The sequence below is a fragment of the Crocuta crocuta genome, unplaced genomic scaffold, assembly GCF_008692635.1.
Source record: "Crocuta crocuta isolate KB4526 unplaced genomic scaffold, BGI_CrCroc_1.0 scaffold4, whole genome shotgun sequence".
NCBI lineage: Eukaryota > Metazoa > Chordata > Mammalia > Carnivora > Hyaenidae > Crocuta > Crocuta crocuta.
This window is the reverse complement of record NW_027529996.1, coordinates 1,971,268-1,994,458: the sequence shown is the minus strand read 5'-3', so window position 1 is coordinate 1,994,458 and position 23,191 is coordinate 1,971,268. Positions and strand designations below refer to the sequence as shown.

The window sequence follows — 23,191 nt, the reverse complement described above, 5'->3', positions numbered from 1 at the left end:
TGAGACAGAGAGACAGCATGAGTATAAGTATGCATGTGAGCATGAGTGGGGGAGGGGAAGAGGGAAAGAGAGAGAGAAAGAGACAGAGAGAGACACAAAGAGAGAGAGTGAGAGAGAGAATCTTAAGCAGGCTCTACAACTCAGGGCTCTCACAACTGTGAGATCATAACCTGAGCTGAAATCAGGAGTCAGATGCTTAACCAACTGAGCCACCCAGGTGGCCCTAGCATTATAAATTTCTACCTAAATATCTACTTGAACACTTCAGTCAAGATGGTGAATTAACTTCATACTATGATATACCCTTTTGCTTCCAAAGAATAACTGAAAAATGTAACAAGAGAAAATCCAAAATATACAACCAGGGTTCAAAACAAAGTAAACATTGTTATGGCCTAGAACCGGAACAGAAACCCAAAGCAGGGAGTATGGCTAAAGCCCAGTCTCCAGGGTTTGCAGTCTGGAAACAGGAAGAAGCAGTTGAAATGACAGTGATGGGATGACTTAACATTCACAGAAGACAAGGGATAAGATCCAACTCACTGCTTAAAGCCAGTGCGGGCATGGAAGTACTCCCTCCTGCCCATCCTCCCCGCCTCACTGCTCATAGGAAGAGGGTGATGAAACCACTTTCATCCAGAGACCAAGGCTTTATGAAATGTGGGCTCAATGAAGCTGGTTGGCAAAGCATGACCCCATCCTCAGGAACTGGCTCCCAGACGGGATATGCACTATATCAAATCTCACAACAAAGCAGGAGCCCCAATCCATTAACCTGATTCTAGATTGGAGGCCCTGAGACCTGGATGGAGACAACAGAGAAAACCACTAGCCAAGGAGGTGGTGAGCACAAAAGAAAAAAGAGAAGATAAAATCATCCCACTCAAAAACCGATCCTGCACACATCCCAGGAAGAAATCCACTGTTAAGAAAGGCAGCTAACAGGGTGCTTGGGTGGCTCCATCAGTTAAGTGTCCAATACTTAATGTTGGCCCAAGTCATGATCTCATGGTTCATAAGTTCAAGCCCTACTTGGGGCTCTGCAATAACAACTTGGAGCCTGATTGGGATTCTGTCTCTCCCTCTCTCTCTGCCCCTCCCCCATCACAAGCCTGTGTGTGCTCCGTCTCTCTCAAAATAAGTAAACATTAAAAAAAAACCCAGCAGCTCACAATAAAAAAAGAGGGTCGCCTGGAGTGACTCAGTTGGTGAATTTCAGCTCAAGTTGTGTTCCCAGGGTTGTGGGATCAAGCCCCGGGTCAGAGGGAAAAAAAAGGCAACAAACAAAATCTATGACTGGAAAAAGAATCCCTTTCGGGCAATTAATATTCAAAGAATATTCCACCTAAGAATTATAAAAAGTATTTTCAATATTCATACAAATTTAAAAAATGGAGAACATTTGTTTAAAGAGAATTATAAATTATCATAGAAAACACAGGAAAATAAGAATTAGCATAGATTTAAGAAATAGAATTATTTTTTTTAAATAATGAAAAATAGCAACAAATAAGATATGAGCTCGGGATTTGCCAAAAGAGGAATTAATAAATAAAAATATAGTGCTGAGGAATTTCTCATATGCACAGAGGGACAAGGGTACAAATTTTGAAAGAGCAGCAGGGGAGAGAATAAGAGACATGTGCCTCAAAGGGGAGGTGAGAATAATCACGACTGACGTGTTGTTACATCGCATCTACCATCCAAATGACATGCAGGCTGTCATCGAGGTCCCGTGGGATGAGGACAAGCTGATTTAAGAGGGAGGCTCCAGCCTTGACCTCACTGTTGGTTCCCAGCAGAGACTGTCACGCCATCAGGTGGGCAGCGGCCCCTGGGAAGTCCATCCCACGTCACCATGGAGAAGACCAGGACAGGGAGCACCCGCCAACCCCAGCATGGGCTCTAGCCCGGCAGCTCAAGGGCTGGGAGGCAGCTTTTAAAGAGCACCAGTCTCCTAAGGATTTCCCGAAACCAAAGACTGACCTCCTTGAGGACATGTCAAAGGTCCTCTCGGGCAAAAGTAGGCAGAGGTTACGTCCACACGTTGTTGGTAAATGAAATGAAACTACTGATACACTGCGAAACCACTTCACAGTAGTTTCCGGGCAGAGGAAGGACATCGAGGAGTCTGGAGAAAATAGCTGTTACACATACAGGAAATATTAATATTCACTGAAAGACTGAGGAGGGACTGACAGAAAAATTAACTGTAAAAAATAATTTACAATAAAAGAAATGCAAACGGAAGAGAATCAAAAGAAGAGCGAAAGAAAATAACCGTTCCTCTGCTGAAAACCCTTCACAAGTTTCTGTATTACTCAGAATGAACTCCAAAGTCTATGAAATCACATTCAAAGCTCCACAAACCCCCCCACCTGATCTCACCTGCCACCTTTCTGACCTCACCTCCTATCTTTGCTTTGCTCGGTTTTCCAGCCACACTGTCTTCTTTGCTCGTCTTTGAACTTTCCAAGCACACTCCACTTACTGTTCCCTCTGTTTGGAGATCCCCTCCTTCAGAAGACCACACGGCTTACTCCCTCACATCCTCCAATTGTTTGATCACACATCATCTTCCCCTGGAGGACATTCCCTGGGGGTCTCTGGGGGGCTCAGTCAGTTAAGCATCCAACTTCTGCTCAGATCATGATCTCGCAGTTTGTGGGTTTGAGCCCTGTGTGGGGCTCTGTGCTGACAGCTTGGAGCCTGGAGCCTGCTTTGGATTCTGTGCCTCATTCTCTCTACTCCTCCCCTACTTGCTCTGTCTCTCTCTGTCTCTCAAAAATGAATTTTTAAAAAATGGAAGACATTCCCTGGACCCTCTGTTTAAGCTTTCCTCCCCCGCTCTTGCAACTCCCCATCTTTCTATCCTGTTCTCTGCCTTATAGTTCCTCTCAGAACTCAGCACTGTCTCACACTCAAAATGCTTTACACTCTCACTTGTGTCCGTTCCCCCTGCCCCCCGCCAGGCTGTAAACTCCTTGAGAGCTGAGGTGTTTACCTCTTGTCCTTTATTGCTGCATCTCCAGTGCCAGGAACAGGGCCTGACACACTGTAGGCACTCAGTAACAATATGTTGACAGAATCAATAAATGATCCCTGGCATGTGAAAACCACTCAGTTAAGGCTGAGTACTGTGATTTCACCACAGTCATTCAATTTCCAGCAACTCCCTACTCAGTTTGCTCTGCTAACCTCTCTGTTCCAGGAGGGAACAGCATAAAGACAACACACAACAGCATCACATCATCAGCATAAAGATAACCATCTATGATGCACCAAGCTCCCTTTGACGTTTTACATTTCTTATCCATTCAAAAATGGGAAAATTAGCGGCGCCTGGGTGGCTTAGTCAGTTAAGCATCTGACTTTCGCTTAGGTCACGATCTCGCGGTTCGTGGGTTCGAGCCCCGCGTCGGGCTCTGTGCTGACTGCCAGCTCAGAGCCTGGAGCCTGTTTCAGTCTGTGACTCCCTCTCTCTCTGACCCTCCCCTGCTCATGCTGTCTCTCTCTCTCTCTCCTAGAAATAAATAAAAATTTAAAAAAAATTTTTTTAAAAATGGGAAAATTATTATCCTCACTCTACTGTGATTATGAGACTGACATACAACAAAGTTAACTGACTTCCCCACGTTAGTATACCTAGAGGGTGATGAGGCAGATTTGGAAACTGAGTCTGTCCTCTTCCAAAGACTGCTGTCTTTTCCACTGGTGGATTGTTCCTTTCACAGCTCTGGCTCAAGACCCTCCTCCAGTGATACTCTCTCCTCTATAATCACCTTCCTTCCTCCATGAGGCCTCTCTTTTATCATAATCATCTCTCATAGTAAACACTGTTGCCCATTTCTCCTTGTTAAGCCTGATGTGTCTGGATTCTCTCTCTTCTAAGAATAATCCATGCATCCTCAGCTCCAAGGGTAAATGTTGATTAATCTAAGCCAATCAGAAATCTAAAAGGTGACATTGCCATAAATGGTAGAGTAGGGAACATCAGAGCTCTGCCTCTTCACAAAAGCAACTAATAAACTGGCAAAACTGTCAGAATCTAAGCCAGTCATGGTAACCCAATTTCCTTGTCAGTGATTGGCTTAGCAGTAGACATTTAATACAATTCCAGCCAATAAGACATGACGAGAGTCATGTGGGGCACTTCTGGGAATAGTCTCATTACTGTGGAGAAAGACAAGAGAAACAGACTCTTCTTCTTCCATACATGTTCACATTTAAATGAGATGTCTGAAATACTGCCACCATCTTTCAATCAACCAGAAGATAAAATTAACACAAGGAAGAGAATAAAGTTAATAGAATCTCAGAGAAATAAATTTAGAAGCCTCGTATAACAAGCCTAATGCCTACCTTATCCATGGAGGTTATGTGAAACTTTTAAAACTACTTACACAGTATAAGTGAGGCTGAATTCGTTTCCCATTACTTTAACCAAAAGCATCCTGATAACTCAACACCCTCTTCCCACTTCAGAAGCAGCCAACCTCCAGAAATCACTTGGAAAGATTTATCCCTAGTTCTACTACTTGCACATGGACAACCATTTGGTCCTCAGTATTTCTGAGATTGGGTTGCTTACAGGGCTGCCACTAAAAATAACTTAAGATGGAAATGCTGACTTTATTGCTGAGCAGTTGAAAGGAAGAGCAGGAGAACCGAGGTCAAAGATCAGTCTCTAGTTTGGTCATGGAGGGCGACATTTAGAAGAGCTACATTGGGCACAAGAAGTTAAATAATGTGGCCAAGCTCACCATTTTAGTTGAAAGGCAAGCAAGACTATAAGCCCAATTCCTCAACTTCTGTTATAAGACGTTACCCACACCCAGATTAAACCTAGCAATACTCCTACTTCCAGGTGCATTGTGTAGCTGATCTCAGGGGGGCGAAAGGGCTAAGGTTCGATGTATTTCATTATACCTAGGAGATGCATACTTGAAATTTTGCCCACCATGACTATTGTTTGTACTGAGAGAAGAAGCTATCATTTGAAAATATAATTCCACAGGGCTACTGACCTCTTTGTTGGATCTCTGTCAGGTGAACAATAAACTACATTGTCCAGTCTCTATGTCAAGAACAATATTAAAAAACCCAAGCCTGTTTCACATCTTTCATCTTATTTGGTAAGTGATTTCTTTTAACTACAGGAAAATAATTGTCCTCCGGCATGCAAGTATAGTTCTCATAAACTGGCTCTTTGTTATTCTTGGGAGGATATTTATGTTTATGTCAGAGTTGTCCAGGATAATAGGTCTCTTTTAAGTGAAAAAAATATTATTTCAAATTATTGGGGATAGAGAATACCTTAGTTAAGAAGCAATATAATATTGTAGGTAAGGACATACATTCAGGTACTAGATCAACTGAATTAAAATCCTAGCTTTACCATTCCCTAGCTGTATGAACTTTGGCAAGTTCCTTAACACTTCTGTACCTTAGTCTACTCATCTATAAAGCTTAAATCCTTTCTAATAGTACCTACTTAGGTAGTCCAAATTATTCTATTATGTATAATAGATATAGATATATCTATCTATGTAGATTATATATATAATAGATTCTATTATATATAATAGATATAATATATAATACTGATTATATAATAATAAGTATATAATAAGTATTACCTATCTTTTGTGTGGATTAAATAAGTTAATATATGTGAAGTTTCTAAAATCCAGCCTAGCATGCGGCAGTCACTCTACAAGTTTTACCTATGGTTATTATTTAGTTCTTTAATAATAGATTCTGCCAGCAAAGCAAACTAAGCATCAGATATATTCCAGGCACGGAGTTGGATGTCCCAAGTGTGATCGTACATATAGTATAAACATTCTTGTCCTTATATGTTTCAGTCTGGGAATACAAACAATCAGTAGGCAACTGCAATGTAAAGTCTGCTGGGACAGGGGTAGTACAGGGTGCCATGCCAACTGCAGGCAAGGAAAAGGGAGAGAACAGAAAGAGCATTATCTTACCTGAAAGAAACCTTCTTCCTGGAGGAAGCACCTCAGCTGGGACAAGAAGTAAGGGTGGAAGTTAGTTTAGCTAAGCAAACAACAGGGCAGAAAAGTGCTACAGGCATAGGAATGGTCTTGCTGCTTTTCTAGCCTCATAATAACAAAAAATAGCTTCCCTGCTGGACCACCTTCATCACTGAACACATTAAAAGTGTCTTAGATGTCTGTCATTGACCAGGTGGAGGTGAGAGATGTGGTCTGTTCACTTTTCTCAGCTATATGAACATACTCTAATGTTCATGTTTCTCAGCAAGACACATACCCTAATAAGTCTCAATCAACTCTTTATCCTAGGTTCACAGTGGCTGACTCCAACTGTAGTGAGTTTGGAAAGATGAAACTAAGAAGGACTTCTCACCTTTAGTTTATCTAATGGTCCTCCCAGAGCACCATACACAAGCATGGAGACCCACTGCTCAGCCTCTCTAGGGATCCCCACATGGATATCGTCTAAGGTAGTAGAGAATGGTATATACATCCCCACCTCTCATCTTGCTATCCTCTTCCACCAACACCTCATTGCTTTCAGTGCCGTCTCCTAGTCCCAAATCCCCCTACATCCCCTCCTTCAAACAGAGCTGTGTTCATTTACCAAGTGGTAAAAGCTCCAAGTTTTCCTGTAACTTAGAAATTTTCCTAGCTTCCTGTGCTAGTTATGTGAAATTTTTCACATATCTTTCTACAGTGATTCTTTCCCTCATTATGGTATGGGATAGTGGGAGAGGAAGGTTCCCAACCTGAGAAGAGATAAGAGAAGACATGATGTTGGTGTCATCTTGTGCAAGGGTTTCTGATATTCTTTTGTTTGGTTCACTGAAAACCAAAATAACAACAACAACAGCAACAACAATAATAATCAAAGACAACTTACACTGAGAAAGTTAATTTCCTTCTGATAGCTCTCTTCCATGTTATGCATCCTCCTTGTCCCACTCCCAACTCTAAAAGCATACATTTTAGGTCTTACTATGCTAAGGAGAGTGTCTCCTTGCAATCACATTACAGTGTCTCCCCCTATTAATTTAACCTTAAGAGTATTTTCCCCAGTTCCTGGATATTCACCACACTTCTTACCCTTCATCCCCAAAGTTCAACAAAAACGAGATAGGAACATCTTTTTTTAAAATAGTTTTTATTTATTTCTGAAACAGAGAGAGACAGAACATGAGCAGGGGAGGTGCAGAGAGAGAGGGAGACACAGAATCTGAAACAGGTTCCAGGCTCTGAGCTGCCTGCACAGAACCTGATGCGAGGCTCAAATCCACGAACCCCAAGATCATGACCTGAGCCGAAGTCAGACGCTAAACCAACTGAGCCACCCAGGTGTCCTGGGAAAGTCTTGATAAATTAAAAAGCATTTATATGAAACCCTAGTAGTAGTAATTTTTTTTTACTAGAATGACAGGTAATTTAGCTTTTATTCATTAGATATTTTTATTTTTGACCTAACAACATTGTTATATAATTTTGGCAATATAAGAAGAAACACTATTCTTTTAAATGAGTGATCACTGACTTCATATGACACTTGGGGAAAAAAATGAAAGAACTCCTATTTGAACATGGTGGACACACAAAGTATCTTATCTCCATCAGCTCTGATCAGTTTGGGTTTCTAAAACTATAGAAAATCATCTTTTAAATTCATAAATACATTCAGAATCAAGAAAAGGAACCTCAGTAAACCAGAGACCATGAGAAACCTCTGGAGAGAGATCAGTAAAAAGAGGCCATTAAGTCTAAAGAATAAAGTCAGGCTAATGAGAAAAATAATAAGTGCCATGGAAAAATTGTGTTGAAACTAAAATTAAAGTCTTTAAATAAAATAAGTAGTAGAAAAGATGCAGCAGAAGTTGAACTGGTGAGCTGGAAGACTGAGCAGATGAACTTCCCAGAACATATCATAAAGGGATAAATAATTTAAAAGTGTGAAAGAAAATACAAGAAATATGAAAGATAAATTCAGTACTTCCAATATCTACCTCCTAGAAATACCAAGAAAAAGAGCTAAAAGATTTTTATAGAGGTAAAATTCAAAGAGAAAAAAATATGGCTCTGGATATTCCTAATTTTTTTAATAACGAGGAAAAATGTTTTTAGAATCCTTATTTCATTCCTATTTCACTCATCTAGTTTTTCCTTAGACCTAAAAATGTGCTAAGCACTGTGCAAGGCAATGGGAATCTAATAATAGTAATCAATCTTCTCTCCAGAAAATGTATATATGCACAGATCACAATTTTCCACATTATTGTAGGGGTTAAGAGTTCACTGATAATCTTCTATATTTTTATTATGGTTTACCTGTTTTGACTGGAATGACTTGGCAAAAACAAGACTTTTTATTCACTATCGAATTGCTGGATTGTTTGACAAGGTATCTTAGCAACTGATTATTTGAAGGCATGAAATACAGAGACTCAGTCTTTAATACGATTGGTGAACTCACAGTCTGGGGGCTGTTCCACAATAGTTACAGAATCTTTCATAAGGTAAATTGAAGTGATTTTCAAATTTCACATGAGGTAAATTGAGACAAATTAAAGTCCTTGAAGAATTACAACTACTTTAAGTAATAAAAATCACTAGTTTCCTACTAAGTGTTGGTAAACAGTCTCACAGGTAATCTCAGCCATGAAATCAGCAACCAAAAAGAGGACAATCTTCCTACAGGATTTTGTGTGAAGGCAAATTTACTGTCAATGAGGGAAATTAAAAACAAGGAGTTTGTCTGGGATAATCACATGGAATAAAGAATTGACTACTGAATTAGTTTCCATAAAACTATATTTAAGAATATCACAAATTAATTTGGGGACATTTATTGAAGTTTTACTTAGGTACCAGCTGACACAGAGAAGCGCTAAAGAAAAATAGGAAGGAACCTAAAAACAGAAGAAAATAAAAAAGGCCTTTGATAAGACTAAAGATGGAAGAAGAGCTTTATAAATAAGTAGAAAACCAACTTAAGGAAGACAAAGAGACAAGTCAGTCAAAAGATTGGATTTGTAAGTGATAGAAGCAAATAACACATTACACAATGGGACATAAGTATATGGTATTAAAAAAAAAAGAAAAAACAGACTCCACTTATGCAAAATGTGAGTGTATATATGAAGAGTTACAATAGCTGGGATGAAGTGGACATCTGGCTACAAATCTATGTCCTGACTTCTATAGCCCACGGTCATAAACATTATGCTATAAGGTATATTTTCACAGTACCTTCTGATTGAATAGGTCACCCCAGGAGAAAGGCATGGTGTTTTCTTGTCGCATCCAGAGCGTGTCATACAAGCAAAGATTACAATCTCTTAAATAAGTTTAGATATCAGGACAAGTGCTCTGAAGTATTATGAAGAGAGTTTAGTGCCAAGAGGGTACCATCAGATCTATAGTCATGGCTATCAACTCATATCTCTGTGACCTCTAGAAATTATTTTTACTCATTGTTTAGCTTTCTCTTTTCTCAGTGCTCCCTGAGTGACTGTGGCTCTTTCTGAGCTGTTGATAAATTGTCACAACTTGTCATGTGTAGTCTGACCAGAATTACTGCAAAGAGATGATAAACGAAGTTAAATCTGTTTGTGAAGAGAGTTGACTCACAAAGCTGGCTGCCAAAGGTCATGCGTGTTATGTGCTTAAGAGAGCACACTGAGGTCTTCCAAGCCAGATTGCCTCCCAGAGTTTCAACTGGGCTTCTTTTGCAGACACCGACCAGCCACACCTTTGTGCTTATTATTCTTTGCTTGGCTTCTTTGTTTTATACAACATTTAATAGCCATTTATCTTTTCTTGCACTGCCACCAAACCGTTCAGTCAGCATAAGCAGTGGGTGATTTTATGGAGACTTGAGAAACGTCATCGACTAGAAAATCATTGTCATGTTGTAGAGGTTAAACCTCTTTTTTTAATCTGAAGTAAACGTTTTTGCTCTGAAGTAAACATTAATTGCCAAAAGTCACATTCTTAAAGACAACAAAATGAATCCAACTTATTAGGAACAAACTCATGATGACAAAAAGCCTTCTCAAGAAAGGCTAATGGGTCCTGAAGCACAGTAACAACCTAGCAGGCCTTGAATGGTATTATTATAGGCCTCTCTTTCCTGGTGTCTATCAATCAATCAAACCTCTCACAAACCTTGGGAAGGCTAAAACAAGCTCAGAATAAGCAGGAAGAGGATCAGGTGGCTGAGATTGCAAGGATGAACAGTAGAAGGTGAAACAAAATGACCCATTGCTGCTGTCTGGGCAGATCTCTCGCATGAATGTTGCACTGGATTCTGAATGGGTGATTTGGGACAGAACTGCCATGGGTGAAGACAGATACCCCTTGAAGGAGTGGGCAGTCTCTGTGTCAGCTGACTGAAGAAAGAGGCAGGACCTCAGAGAGAAACCCTACACTAAGAAAGTTATACCATAGGAAGAAGAGATTGTGGTCAAAGAGCTCTGCACTTGAAATTAGAACATCTCATCCAAGTCTTCACTTTAAGGGCTCTTATCTACGTGATTTTGAATAAAGTACAATTTCTCTAAGTCTCTTTCTCATCTGTGTAAAATGAGATAACAATACTCACCTTGACTTCTCCATATTATTTATGAGGATCAGCTAATCATATATTTAGATTATAAAATCTCTTTCATGTGCAAATATCTTATTTTTTTAATAATAAAATAGTGGAAATTATTATCAACACTAGTAGTAATGATCAGGAAAAAGCACAGCTACTATACTGAGGGCAAAAAGAAAAAAAAAGTTAAGAGCAAGATCAAAGAGACTGATTTAATGAAAAAGCTGTATAATACAGAGGAGGCATATGACACAGCAGTTAATAGCCTAGACGTGAAACCAAGCCTGCCTGGATTTGAATCCTGGCACTATGACTTAGGAGCTGTGTGACTGTGGGCATGTTACACTATCTGTGCTTCAGTTTGGACATCTAGAAATAATAGTACCAACTTCATCAGTTATTTGTAAAGATTAAGTGATATATATGTACTAGTTTAGCACAGCGTCAGTACATAGGAAACATTATCCAAGTGTTTGCTGGTATTATAATGCTGAACTAAGGCACTAAACTGTTCAATCCCTACTCACTGGGGATTAAGTTGATCACAAACTCTAGGATTAGGCTGTGTGACCCCAGTTGTGTGGAATTACAGGAACCATGGGCAGGCATCTGAGCAAGTCATTACACAAACCATCAGAAAATTATCCCACGCTGACTACAGCCCATATTTCAATTCGTAAGTGAGAGTGGAAGAGGAAAAGTTTAACTTTTCCATCATATCACCACTTTCTGGCTGTCTGTACCTAAGAAAGCTAATTCACTTCTTCAAAACACTAGATGGACCAAGTGAGAAAAAGTATGTAGTGTCATTTCTTCATCTCCACTAATCTTGTACTTATCTTGACATTTATTAACAGAGGCAAGTTTGTATTTTTATTTATACAGGGTATACCACTTGCATAAGATCCATGGCTTTCTTCTTTTGTTTGTACTGGTTTTCATTTAGTTGGAACTTCTATAGCCTATTTTATAGATTCTAGATTTCTATATTTTATAGCCATTTATCCTTTAATAAAACTATGGTCCTGAAAATCACTACAAAAGTAAATAAGGAAAACTGGGTCATAGATAAATAAGATGGATGGATGGGTCAATCGAAAGATTAAAAAAGAGATTTATCTTTGTTTTTACTGGGTGGAGGGGTACTTTATATCAAGAAAAGACTCAAAAATTGTCTAACTAGAATTATATTAACTTTTAAGTTTAAAAAATTAACAGTGGAGGGGTGCCTGGATGGCTCAGTCGGTTAAGCGTCCAACTTCAGCTCAGGTCATGATCTCACCATTTGTGGGTTCGAGCCCCTTGTTGGGCTCTGTGCCGACAGCCAGCTCAGAGCCTGGAGCCTGCTTCAGATTCTGTGTTTCCCTCTCTCTCTGATCCTCCCCTGCTCACGCTGCCTCTCTCTCTCTCTCAGAAATGAATAAAACATTAAAAAAAATTTTTTTTAATTAACAGTGGAAAAGTCAGTTAGAAAAGATCAGAAATGAGGTAGCTGGCATGCAAATTCAATTTTTAAAATATTTGCTTAAAGTTAGGATTTATCAAAATATAAAATAAAAACTCATCCATATTTTTGTCCCTTCCAATAGAATAAATAATGAGTAAAAGGAGTGCAAAAAAACAAAAAAGTATAAATGAATTCAACAGAATATAAAATCTTTATCACCTATAGCAATTAAATTATATACACAGTGACAGCTTTGCCATAATTATATGTATGAGTGCGACTCTAAAATAAATGTTTCATGTGTGGTTTGTAAAGTTTATAAAGTAGACTCATTGTTGAATGAGAGAAATATGTTGTTCAATGAATTTTGAGGAAAATGAAATGTAAGGTATCCCTTCTATAAAAATCTTTCCAAGGAAGCTATTCAACACTTAAAGATAACAGCCATTAGTGATGAAATATGACATTTTCTATATGGTTCACAGGAAAGTAACAAGATCTTCAGTCAGAATTCTCTAATTTCCAACACAACCCAGAAACTGTATGACAAAAAACACAAGTGAAAAACAAAATTGATGCAGTCTTGGAATATGAATGCCATTGGTCAGATGGAATTAATTACACAAAATAAAATATCCAGTGTAGTTATTCATTTAGTTGGTATTCTTAAAGTCTCTGGGTGTCAGTTTCTTTCTGAAAAACAAACTGGTCATGCATATTCAATAAGATAATATACATACTTTGTAAAAGAGCTATAAAGCAGCATATAAATATGTCTAACTGTTGTAACACATTGCACAGGCACTGTACCTGTTAAATGTCTAGTAAATATCTGAGTTAATGATTGAGGCATTGCAGGTAGTCACAGAGGAGGCGCTTGGCCTGAACTGTCACAGGACTGCTTTCTTCACTCTGGCAGTGCTCTGGCTGAAAGTGTTATGTTCTTGTGAATGTTGTTGATCTAAATAGTATTACTCAGTATGACAATCTACCTTATTCTCCATTACTTAATACTATTTCCAGTATTCAAATTCACTTTCATTGGACAACTATTCATCATAAGCAATACTACTCAAAAATGAAAATGTGATCTCTGAAAATAAATCCAAGATAGCAGTCGAGAAAAAGAGACATCATCAAAACAAAAAATAAAAAACAAAAGCAGTACATAACATGTGAAGATGATTACACTTAAGAGATCAGTACTCAGAGGATGAAAAATTCTGGCCATGTATTTCCCTTTATCTTTCTGCTACTTAGGTAGTAGAAACTGCCATGAGGTAGGTACTGCAGAGTTAATTCCTTCCATAACTGTTTAACCCTTTTTAGTGTACCTTCCTATAATGCAAAAACAGGACTAAAACGGTGATTCTCAGACTCCCTTGTAGCTAAATTTCCAAATATGATTCAGATCCATATGCGATTCAGACTTGGGGAGCAGTGAGATAGAGGCCACTCTTCACGCTTCAGGTCTTCCTGCTGGCAAGCCTGGTGGTGGAGGTGTTTGTATTCCTACAACTACTGTATCAGAAGGTGTAGTGACTGGTCCCTTGCTTCATGGCTAAGAGAGTATGAATCCATTCTGTGGTCACAGTTGACAGGTGGTGTGATTTTAGAACCAGCAGTTGTGATGGTGGTTTTCTGATCCAAGGATTGCTACTGAGGCACCAAAAGGCAGCTGGCAGCTTCCGGATTCCCAAGCTGAAGGAAGTGCCCCCTACTTGCTGGTCATCGCAAAGGATGTCATTCCTTTGGCAGGGCAGCTCTATGTGTTTTTGTGATACTCATTCCTGGAAGCTTGGCAGAGAACCACACTCCAGCTCTTCTAATGATTCTGAAACCACCCAATTCTTCGTGTTAAGTCTTTCTATTTAAAGTAGCTTCAGATGGTTTCTGTTTTCTGCAAGTGAACCTAGGCCAGTACAACAGTCATGGTGCACATATGTGCAGACAGAATTGTTCTGCTTTTATGAAGAATTAAAGACACATTCCCTGAACAGACAGTACCTTTATCTGTGGTTTAGTGAAAATGCATTTAACCTTTGCAACATTTGAGAGACAACCATTTGTTATCTCCTTTGCCAAGCCTGATCCAACTTCAAGTCCATTTTGCACTTTCTTGGCATTCCCCCCACAGCACATGTGTACATTCTTTCACTGTAATAATTATTATACTGTATTGTCTGTGTGTCTGCTTCCCATATAGACTTTTAGAAAGGGGTTGGGTTTTTTTTTTATCTATGTACTCCTGTGGCTAGCATATATTCTCAATAATATTGGTAAAAGGAAGAGAAGGGAAGAAGGCTCTGGAATCAAAATAACTGAATTGAATCCTGGCTTCTCCAGTTGCCATTAGGTGACGGGGGCAACTGAATAAGTTCTCTGTACCTTGATGTCCTGATTTTTAAATGGGGATCATGAAAGGATCTGCTTCATTCAATTAATATGTTTAATTATCTAAATTAATCCTCTATCTAGTTAATACATATAAAGAGATGGAGTCCTTAGAATAGTGTCTGGCACATACTATTGCACAGTAAGTATTGGCTTTATTGTTAAAAATCAACTTAGCAGTTTTAATAGACATATAGAATTATCACTACCCTTTTACATTATGAACATTATAATATGCCTTAAGTGAATGGTAAGTAAAATTACTTTCCCAAACATATCTTCACCAAACAATATAAATCATCAACTGGGAAAAAAACCTGTGGTATTTAAATTTAAAGTAAATTATTTTAAAAATTCTCACAGGAGTAAAGATTAATAAGTTATAACCATCATATTTTAGAAGATATAGTCTATCTACTGCTGTCTATAAAATGTTGGCAAATTTTCATCTTTTATTTTTTCTTCAAGTTGTTTTCATTGCCAAGGGAGCCTAAAGAGACCTCTCTAGGGGCTATAAAAAATAAAATCCCAGTACCTCCCCTGATCATTTCTCAGTGCTAACTTTCAGGAATCTTACTTACATTTCCAGTATATCACATTGTAAGAAAAAGGTTTGTATTACATACAAAATTAATTTCTATATCCAACAATGATTTATTAAAGCCAATATTTAAATCCATAAATTTTATGGACAAAACAGAGCAGGATTTGAATAAGTTTGAGTGATAATTCATTTATTACACTTCAGGTTTACAAAAATATTAAAGACAAGCTATTGGGGAAAAAACAAATAGAGAGTTTAGAATTAAAATATGCAACTGGGAAGCCTGGATGGCTCAGTCATTGAGTAGTTGACTCTTGATTTCGGCTCAGATCTCCTGGTTCATGAGATCAAGCCCCCCAACGTCACCTCCACCTACATTGGGCTGTCAGTATTGCTTGGGATTCTCCCTCTCCCTCTCTCTCTGCCCCTCCTTCTGCTTATATGCTCTCTCTCTCAAAATAAATAAACATTTAAAAATAATAAATAAAGGGGCACCTGGGTGGCTCATTCAGTTAAGCATCGGACTTCAGCTCAGGTCCTGATCTCACAGTTCCTGGGTTTGAGACCCGTGTCAGGCTCTGTGCTGACAGCTAGCTCAGAGCCTGGAGCCTGTTTCAGATTCTGTGTCTCCCTCTCTCTCTGACCCTCCCCTGCTCATGCTGTCTCTCTTTGTCTCTCAAAAAAAAAAAAAAAAACATTCAGAATAATAATAATAAATAAACTATACAACTAAAATAAAAATTCAGTGGTGGACTCAATAATGACAATGACAAATAAATCAGTAAATAAGAAGATGGAGCAAAAAAAATTATCTAAACGACTGAGAATTAAAAAAAATTAATGAGGGGTGCCTGGGTGGCTCAGTTGGTTAAGCATCCAACTTCGGCTCAGGTCATGATCTCGCGGTTCATGGGTTCAAGCCCCGTGTCAGGCTCTGTGCTGACAGCTAGCTCAGAGCCTGGAGCCTGTTTCAGATTCTGTGTCTCCCTCTCTCTCTGACCCTCTCCTGCTCATGCTGTCTCTCTCTCTCTCTCTCTCAGAAATAAATAAAACATTTAAAACAAACAAACGAAATTAATGAATGGAATCTCAAGCATGTATGGCACATACTAAAAAAGCTAACATTCATGTCATCAGAGTTCCAGAAAGAAAATGTTTGATGCAGAAAAATACTTGAAGAGATAATAGATGAAAACTTCCCAATTTGGGCAAAAGACATACAAATTCAAAATAACGTGTAAGTTACATGGGGAAAATTTAATTAAATTATTATACAATGATCTCATGAAATAGAATGGAACCATTATAAAATAGTGTGTAATTGAGTATGTAAATATGGAGTGGATTTTAAAATGTAAACAGGAAATTAGTTTTATTAGAATCATGAGATCATGGGTATTATTTGCAAAGCAATCTTTCTTTAATGTTGTGACATTATTTTTACAATGGAAACAAATAAAGGAATATTACCACTCATGAGCATTTACTTATTGAGGCATCATTTCAGTGTTCTGTTTCTGCCAAGCCTGGGTAGCTCAGTCTTTAAACATTGGACTTCAGCTCAGGTTGTGATCTCATGGTTCATGAATTGGAGCCCCATGTTGGGCTCTCTGCTGTCAGCTCAGAAACTGCTTCAGATCTTTTGTCTTCCTCTCTCTCTACCACTCCCTCTCAAACAAACAAACAAACAAACAAACAAACATTTAAATAGAGGCTTCTGTTTCCTATACTACAGAAAAATAAAATTAAAAGCATTGTTTCTACACTCAACTGTGTGTCTGTATGGGTGGTATGATTGGTCCAATGTCACCTAGGCTGTGAATGAAGACAGAAGCCTGTAGCAACCAGACATTATAGGGTTATGACAAAATACCATTTAGAGTTCCCAAAACAATTCCAAGAGCATTGACAGCTTTACTGGAAAATATGTTTCCTTAAGATGAATAGTCATGAAGATAACCAGCCCCAGATTATTGCTGTTTGTTACAAAACTTAAACATCTGCTTTCTCTTTATCTATGGCTTTCTTTCTATTTTCATGTGAAGAGGGAAAATAATATCTTTAGTCTCTGCCTAAATAGTTGAATAGATAGGTAGGTGTTGATCATTATACTAATAACTGGAAACATTGCAATACATGAAACTATTCAAGTTCTGTATCCTATCCTTTTTCACCAACCATACTGCCAACAGGCTTATGTAATTAAAAGTAGCTTGAAGCCAAGTCCTAATGTCTACAAACTCATGGAACAGTTGTCCAAGTCTCTTCCTCTTAAAGTTTTATTTTCTGATTTGGAAAATATGACTTATCGAGCCAACCTCTCATTAAACACTAAATTCTTCTCAGCCAACTCCCAGAGGGGAGGTGATTTTATTGCAGTATATGAATAGCAATACATAGAATTTGCAGATATTTGTGGGCAAGCCCCTGCAACTATTTTATAGTTCATTATACCAAGTTTTTATTTCATGAGCCAAGTTTATATATCCCTCCACATCCCAGCCAGAGTTTCCCCTACAGGTTGACAGGGGAAAAAAGAGAATGAAATATTGTATAGCACACCTAAACTTAAAAGCCCGAAGCATATTCAAGGAAATTTTATTTCTCACAGCATGAAGTAGACAGAAATTTACTTTGAGTAGATCAGAAACTAGCATAGTGCCTCCAATTTTCTAAATGCAATCACAAGAATAAAATATCCCTAGCAAAGCAATTTGATATATCGACTATATACCTGACATTCATATTTAATTATTTACTAATCCATTCATTCAGCCACCACTTATTGAGTGGTAACTCTGAGTAAAATGCCCTATTAAGCAACAGGGACATACTGCAGAACCAAAAAAAAAAAGTGATTCCGATTCTCACAAAGGTAAATACAGACATTAAACACTCAATTACACAATTGGTTCATAAATACATGGTGTGAAGAAGACCTCTGGGTGTTAACAGCAAGTAACAGAGAAATTTTTGAAAGGTTCCTCTGGGGACAAAAAGCACATGTGCTGAAATATAGAGGAAGTCAAATTGGGAATGAGGAGATAAAGAAGGGGGACAGAGGGTATTTCAAACAAGGGAACAGCATGGGCAAATAATATGAAGTAGAGACAGTAAACTGAAAGATGGTCAGTGTTGCCAGAGTGGACAGAGGGTAAGGATAGAATGAGAAATGAGGTGGATGGGTGGGTAGAGGCAGATTGAGTCATGTCTTATAGGTCATATTAGGATTTTGCTTTTGTTCTAAGAGCAACACAAAGACACTTTTGGGACCAGAGGAATGATATAAATAGGTAGGTGTGTCTGTATATGTGTGTGTGTGTGTGCTTGTAAACACTGTAGCAATAGATGAAAAAAGGATTTAAATGAATCAGATATGGAGGGTAGGAAATCAGCTAGCCTAAAAAAGTTCAAGGGAGAAATGATGGTGGCTTTGACTGAAGCATGGTTCTCAACTGAGTGGAATTTTATACTCCCACCTCCAAGAGCTCACTTGGCAATATCTGGAGACATTTTTGGTTGTCAAAAGTAGGGATAGTGATACTACTAGCATATAATGGATACTGTTCAGTGCCCTAAAATGCTAGGACAGCACATCTCAACCAAGAATTACCCAGTCCCTAAATGTCAATAGTGACAAAACTGAGAACCTTGGACTAAAGTGAAGGCAACAAAAATGAAGAGTCAACACATATTTAGGAAGCAGAAATGACAAACATACAATCATTGACTACAGGATAAGGGTGATAAAATGAATGAAAAATATCAAGAATAAATCCCAGTTTTCTAGCTTGTGCAACTGAGTGGACTGAAGACCTTTAAGTTTGGAGGCAAAGGATCAAGAGCTTGGGTTTAGATGAACTGAGTATGAAATGCCTTTAACACATCAAGTTACATAAACAGTCTTATAAATTTGGATTTCAAGTCAAATAAGATGAGAACTGTACCATTTGGCAAAGTTGTTTGTTAGAGATGAGATCAGAAAAGACTAGTGAGTGTAGTTGTGACTAAGGTAGGACAATAGAAACAGTGAATACAAGGACTTCTGGAAATCTGTCAGTGAGGTTGGGCATTGGCTAGAAAAATATGATGTGGAAAAAGTTTTTTCAGAGTTTTTTGTTTGTCAACAAACAAAGACAGTTTAAAAGGCTGATAAGAAGAGAGCCAAAAGAAGCTGACCTGAAAACACAACAGAAGAAGAAATAACAAAATGACAAGATTTACCCTCTCTAAAATCCAAATTCTTCTTGATATCTGTGTTTCAACATCTCAAAAATATTTCAAATGTGATGTATCAAAAAATGAGCTATGCTCCCTCCCCTGCAAAACCTCCCCTGTGGTTTTCTTTCTCAAAAGACAGCATCATCCAACCATTTAAACAACTCAGTAGCAGAGAAGTCAGGCTTGATGGCTCTCTGTCAGCCACTCCTACACTCAATCCATCATAAGTATCTCTCCAATTATTTCAATTCTCTCCACAACCACACAACACCCTAGTCAAAGCAATCACTCACTCACCTACAACACAGAACAGCCTCATTACTGTTTTCTTGCCCTTTTATGAGCGGCTCTTGCACCCTGTACCCATGAAATCTGATTTTGTCATCCCACAACTTAAAACTCTTCAGTGACTATCTACTGTTTGTACACCCAAATCCTTACTATGGCACTCAAAGCCGTTTTTTGTGTTTTAAGTCTCAGTGGACAACAGGTTGTTCTCTTTCTGCTGTAGCCTCACAGGTCTTCTTTCAGTCATATCTCCCTCTGTCTGTTGCACAATACTGTCCCCTCTGCTGGGACCTCTCTTCATGTTTCACTCTCTACTCAGCCTGTAAATAGAAACTTGAAAGCCATTTCCTCAGTGAAGCATTACCAAACTTAAGAAGTCAACCTAGCCACAGAACCATAATTTTCTCTCTTGTAGAACCTTCCCCCACAATGATTCTACATGTATTTGTGTATATGATTGTGTGTCTGTCTCTCAAGCTCTATGAGAGCACAAATCTTGCCTGATTTTAGTCTATCATTTGGCTAGTGCTCAGTGTAGTGTCTGATACACAGGAGGCATTCAAAAACCACCCATAAGAAAAATGAATGTGTCTTTATAATAACTCTATGAAATGAGTTTAGTTGGTTTTCTGTTGTTGCTATTACATCTTTGGTTTCTTACTGGTGATAAATCTAAGGCTTAAGGATTTCAGTAACTTGCACAAGATTAATAGTCCTCACTGGTGGACCAGTGTTTGGACTCATTTTTCTTCAACTCCTGAATTAATGCCTTTTCCACTCTGCCACAATTCTTCCTACATTCAGTACATTTCTAATCAAATGTATAGATCAAATAACTCTCCAGACTAACTCAAAGTTTGACTGTGTCCTTCTCAAGATTCCCATCTGGATTTTGTTTTATATCACTAACTTCTACTCATGAAAAGGTTCAAATGCGACCACAGGAGATGCAGTAGGTAACTTACACTGAAGAAAAAAAAACAAAAAACAAAAAAAAACAAGCTTATAGCTGAGAATGTGATTTTTCTGCCAAAGCCTTCCAATAGTACTTAGAGTAAAACACTTTACTATAATTTGATAAACTGTGTTCACTTAAAATCTTAATTATCAAAAGTATAGTATCAATTTGTAAAAGATTCAGAACTAGCTTGTTTTGAGAATTAATGGGTCTAAAAACTAGAGATCATCTTTAGTAAAACTACCAATACATTTACTATGTCATATTCAATCTGCTAAATTCTACACACCCTAAAGATAAATCAGTCTTAACCAGAAATTTCTAAGAGAGGAATTTAGAATATGCCCATGGATATGATAAATAAACTATGTCATTTGGCCAAGTTAGCAATGCAATGCATCCAAAGTACACTAAAATGTCACAAGTAATCTGGTTCCACAATATTTGGTATATTCATTATTTACAAGTTACCATTTTTCAGAGATGGAAAACTGTATAAAATATACTAAACATTAAAATATACTAAATACTCTTCCATCCATACTGGCTTCACAAAAATGCCAGGTCATGTCTCACTATAAGTTGACTCTAGCATTGCCAATGATCTCTGCTTTATCAGGATTCCCTTGCTTTTACTGTCTGCACCAGATATTAGATCCTTAGGCAATGTCTATCTTGGATTATGCACAATCATGTTATTTTGTTGAAATTTCCAACATTGTCTTGGTCTTGGACACAGCGTCAGAGGAAAGCAGCCCCTCCCCCCCCATTGAGTACCTATTCAATTGCAAGCAATATGTAGGAACTCCAAATATATCATTTTATTTAAGCCTCACAAAAGCCTTTGAGAACAATGTCTCCACAATACAGAAGAAGTAGAGTTGGGGATGACCCCTACTCAACAAGTGCCCAAATTACTGATTTCTACTAAACTGAGGATCTGGGTACTTTTCCAATAATACTGCAGAAGTGTTTGACCTCTGAAGATATCACTGGCATGCCTCTTTCAAGTTGTATAAGATAATGTCCAATTCTTGGTTGATATTGATCCAAAGAGCAGTCTGACCTTTATCAGTTTTACGTTGTTTCTTACAAAAGACTCTCTTTTTGAGGGATTTAGGAAAAATAAATATTAATACCATGACTTGTTTAGGAAAATAGTATCACAAGACAAATTTTAGTCTTCTCAAGATGTCTCTGGTATCTATTTTTCATAGTAAAATCATCAACAAATGTCCGTTTGCAAGAAAAAATGTCCAGTGGCTATCTGGCTTTCAGGTATTCTTTAGGAATTAGATTTTAATTCCTAAATATATAGTAAACTGACAGACCAGCACTCGCCTGTCTGTTGCTACCTTTATATCATAAAATCAACCAGGATTATTAACACAGCCTATGCAGGATTTGTCCATGATCTGAGACATGAACATATTGTTAGCCCAGTTCATCTCAGAAAATCATCCATTTTATTTGCTAATACAAATCCTCTGGTTGTACTTGCTTGTGTGATTGTTGGCTTGTTTGTTTTAAATCTATGATTCATTTTATAATGACAACCTAAGTATATGATTTAGCTAAGGCCTATAGTGAATTAATAGACTAAATTCACAGAGCGCCATTGTGTCTGGAATTAGGAAATGATTTGCCTTTGCTATTCTTGAAAGAGAGGAAGTAGTTTTGTTTTAAGATGCAGGTGCAGTGTTTTCTCAAAGAAGGCAAGCTAAAACTGATATTTAACCAAGAGAGGCTTCTGTGAACTTCTATGTAGTTTCATTGGGATTTTAGAAAGATTATATTTTCTGATTTAATAATACATATGATTGAGATGGGGAAGGCAGCATTTTAATATTACCCTGAGTCTAAATCTAATACAGAATTCTATAAAAAGAAGGGAGGAAGGGAGGAAGGAAGACAGAAAGGGAGGGAGGAAGAGGAGAGGGAGGGAGGGATGGTGGAGGAGAGAGAGAAAGGACAAAGAGAAGGATGAAGGAAAGATGGATGTGTTATTCAAATCTGCTATTATAATACAGTATGCATGTATACAGTATGCATGTAATGTTAGTGATTTTAAAGTAGCTGTCCAACAGAATATGTACTCTGTAGGCCCTTATTTTTAGATACCAATGATGCAATAATACTCATACTCATTACCATTCTTTTTTTTAAATGTTTTATTTATTTCTGAGAGAGAAAGAGACAACCTGAGCAGGGGAGGGTCAGAGAGAGATGGAGACACAGAATCAGAAACAGAGACTGCCTGAGCTAGCTGTCAGCACAGAGCCTGATGGGCTCAAACCCATGAACCATGAGATCATGATCTGAGCCAAAGTCAGATGCCCAACTGACTGAGACACCCAGGCGCTCCTCATTACCATTCTTTAAACTCTAGTTAGAGGTCAGGCATTGTGGTAGGCATAATCATATCATTTGGTCCTTACCACACTCTAAGAAGTGGGTATGATTATCACACACACTGTACAGATGAGGAACCTGCAGCTTCCAGAGAGTAGTAGGATTTGAGGAAGGTGACAGAACCAGAACAGCAGAGCAAGAAACAGTTCTGACTCAAGAGTTCATGTCCATTACATGCTTTTCTATTCATTTTATTTCTTTCACTTTTCATTTTGTTACTCTGTTAAGAGAGGCTTCTAAAACGAAAACCATCCTTGGTTTAAGCCCTAAGCCTCCAGAGATGAGTTTACCAGGGACCGTGATTCATTCAAATCTGTTTAAA

General features: G+C 38.1%; 1 long non-coding RNA gene across 1 annotated transcript in view; it reads right to left on the bottom strand.

The window, feature by feature from the left end:
• LOC144231043 (uncharacterized) overlaps positions 1-23,191 on the bottom strand; it is a 256,246-nt gene that overhangs the window by 196,837 nt on the left and 36,218 nt on the right. The window lies entirely within an intron of this gene.